This window comes from Dreissena polymorpha, chromosome 1 (genome assembly GCF_020536995.1).
Source record: "Dreissena polymorpha isolate Duluth1 chromosome 1, UMN_Dpol_1.0, whole genome shotgun sequence".
Taxonomy (NCBI): Eukaryota; Metazoa; Mollusca; class Bivalvia; order Myida; family Dreissenidae; genus Dreissena; species Dreissena polymorpha.
The window spans coordinates 91,199,637-91,203,593 of record NC_068355.1 but is presented as its reverse complement, the minus strand read 5'-3'; positions in this window follow the sequence as shown (position 1 = coordinate 91,203,593).

Sequence of the window (3,957 nt, the reverse complement as noted above, 5' to 3'; positions counted from 1 at the left end):
TTGTGGCATTTGTTTTCTTTTGAAAGGTGACTAGTAAAAAGGGCCCATCAACAAGTTGTCCCTCAAACAAAAAATGTCCAATAAACAGATTTGACAATAAAAGCTTGTTCAAAACAAGGAAGCCAATTATCTTTATATGGCAATATATTGCAAATGTAAATTAACGATAACACAGTACCAATCAACGGTAGTGTGATGCTGACAAAAATAGAAATGAATTTACAAAATTATTGCATAGGCAGCTAAATAGTATATTTGTATAACATGTGAGCCTCATTGTGTGTAGGTAGAATGTCAAATGTTACAGGTGCCAAGGGCACATCCTGGTTGATACAATTTTTATCGAAGAAGAGGGGGTATATTGTTTTGCACATGTCGGTCGGTCGGTCCGTCCACCAGATGGTTTCCTGATGATAACTCAAGAACGCTTAGGCCTAGGATTATGAAACTTCATAGGTACATTGATCATGACTGGCAGATGACCCCTATAGATTTTCAGGTCACAAGGTCAAAGGTCAAGGTGACTCGAACCAGTAAAATGGTTTCTGGATGATAACTCAAGAACGCTTACGCCTAGGATCATGAAACTTTATAGGTATATTGATTATGACTCGCAGATGACCCCTATTGATTTTCAGGTCACTAGGTCAAAGGTCACGATGACTTGTACCAGTAAAATGGTTTCTGGATCATAACTCAAGAATGCTTACGTCTAGGATCATGAAACTTCATAGGTACATTGATCATGACACACAGATGACCCCTATTGATTTTCAGGTAACCAGGTCAAGGTCACGGTGACTTGACACAGTAAAATGGTTTCAGGATGATAACTCAAAAAAGCCTACGCCTAGTTTTCCATAAACATACTAAAACTTCATTTTAATTCTATATAAACTTAATAATGTGTAGGCTTATGTCTTAGAAAACTACCCGGAGATGCAGATTTGTCCCAGTAAGAAAAGCCAGCCAAACTAACCTGTTTGGGGCTCACTGCGTTGTTCTTTCTAACCACAAAATCGACAATAATTATTGTCCCAAGAATAGTCATCGTTTCACTATATGTGTCTTTGAATACCTAAAACTTAGTCCTCAGCTTGTCTGCCATGCAAAGCAGTGCTGGGTTATTTTAGCTGTAGTTAAGCACTGTTACATACTTAATACTAGACTAATGCAAGGGGCAAGGTGGTAATAGTACATTAAATAATTGACCAAGTTTCTGTTAACCATACATGGTAATTGATGACTTTTTGCCTTGAATTAACACCTGACTTGGGAGCATCAAGGTTAATGGGACTCTTCATATGGTGATCATTTTACTTTTAAATCTTATATTATCACCATCATAGGCATTTTAAGTTACAGAATGGAAATTGAAGTTAATTACCTTTGACTTAATTTTAGACCTTTAACTAACAAGCAATATGGATTGTATGAAACATATCTTGCCAGTATATAATAATCTAAATAAAAATGAATATTTAAAAGGGAATCGGACCAATTCAAGAAAAACAATTATTCAGAAACTTTGACCTGGAATGTTTACCTTAACTGAGGAGTTTGACTTAATATGCTGTACATCATCGGCTCATGGGTAATAATTATAATTGATGTTTAAGCCCTCCATTGAAATGTCAAATTGCGGAGTTGAAAATAAATGTTATTCCTTGCATGTAAAAAGAGCAGAGCAGAAACAAAAATTATTGACGTTTAACCATGACTTGTGTTCCTTGTGTAAAAATTCTACATTTAACTGTAACTTGTGCTCCTATGTATGAAAATACAGTAATGAACTTTGTCCTTGAATTGTGAGCTATATCTTCTAACCAGCAGCATGGCATCTGCACTTGAGCCATGGACAAAAATGAAATAACATTTAAATCATCTGAGACAGGATTAATGGGGATTGAAAAGACACACTCATGAGTAGACTTCTACGATGATAACTATTGTAACATTACTCAGAATTTAATAGCATTTTCTTCATTTAAGTGAATTAGGTGTTATTTTCCAAATGAATGAAAGACAGTTAAGCACCGGCCGATTCTTGTAATAACAATGTTGTGAGTTTATAAGCTATAATTTTAAGAGCATCTAAAAATGATATACTTGTGGTGAACTTTAATCAGCCATTCAACTGCAACATGAACCTGGTGGATACTCTAAAGGCTTCATTTATTGTCCTTATCTTTATGAGACTTTTATTGCCTTATCTTTATGAGACTTATATAGCCTTATCTTTATGAGACTTTTATTGCCTTATCTTTATGAGACTAAGTCTGAATATCTGTCCAATGATATATCTTGAGTTCGACAAATAGGTCAGCTGGGGTCAAAAACTAGGTTACTAGATACAATGAATGGAAAGCTAATGAACAAGTCAACCTTTTTAAAAGATCTGCACAAAAAACTAGCATCCATTTAAGAAAGTACACATGAACTGTAAACTTATTTTTGTGTAAATTTGCAAACAGTGGATTCACTCAGAAATGAAAAAAGGTAATGTGAAATTATAAAATCTGAATTTAGTTTTAATGAACTTTAAAAAAAGGAGTTATTATTCCTGAAGCAATGCTTAGATGACTTTACATGAGGATATTGGACACATCAGATGCAATTATTTAGAATAACAATTGAAAGTTTGCATTATTAATATGAAATAAGGCAAAGCCTCAAAGCGAGCTCGATTAATGTTTAATAGGAAAAACTAACTAAAAACAAAATAAAGATAATATTTGAATTAAATTATTAAAGGTACTTCCTAGCAGAAGAACGTGGAGTTCTCATGAAGCTGCACATTTTGAGTGGTGGAAGTTCAAGGTCAAGGTCCGCCGCTTGGAGTTCGTAAAGACTGGTATAAAAAATAATGAAATGAAATTTTAATTATTATGTTAATCAGCAATTAAACAACAAACGGGCCGTATTAAAGGGTTTCATATGACCTGATGAACTGAACTGTTAGCCCAAAACCCTGACCAAAACAGATTGTTACACTATCAGTTGACTTGTTACACTATCAGTTGCCAGCCTTGCAACCACAAGTTTACCTACAAAGGTCAGATCTGGATTCGAACCCGAAACCTCCCATGAGCCATATAATGATACCGGCCTGGGTTGCTTTACCAACTAAGCTATCTAACCTTTTGAAAAATATAGAGGTAATTAAACTGCAATGCTGTATTAGCATGATTACCTTGCTAAGGAAATTTTTTACAAAGAATTACATTTGATTGAAATTTTGTTATGAATTAGAACAGTATATTGTCAGTTCAAAAGCTCAGATGAGATAATGTTTGAAAAGCCACGAAAGCTTCTGATTGTAAAAGGGCGCTAATTTGCCGACTGTGTAGTTAAGATAAAATCACCTTATTTTGCACGAATCGGGTATAAATATATATGTTTCGAATACCAACTGCGAAGCAACAGAACAGTCCTTGTAACTAAATAACTTCAATATTTTTTATAAGTAATTATCTTAACCATAAAGTGACCTATACTTCAATAATTATGTATACCTGAAGAAGATATATAGGTGAAAGTTGCTGTAATGCATGAAACTATCAACAAATTGTGCAGTAAACAAAGATTGGTATATACCAAGGACATAGATATTAATCTTGTATGTATGTCCTTGTCATTACCTCCTAAAAACACTAAACAATCAACTAGAACATACAATGTAAAAATTTAGAACAGACAACTGCACTTGCATCAGCAATTATTTCTCCATGTTGCATACTGTACTAAGATTTCACAAGGGCCAGGCAGAAATTTGTTTTATTTTTGAGCATTTAAAGTCAAAGTAATTTCAAATTACCATAATTTAGGAATTAATGCAAGGTAGGTCATCGACAATTATGTCACCCACCAAAACATGTTATTTGATACCATTGATATAACACTATTTTGTAGTAGAATTTTGATGATTTACGAGGTGGTACATCTTGTACCCACAGG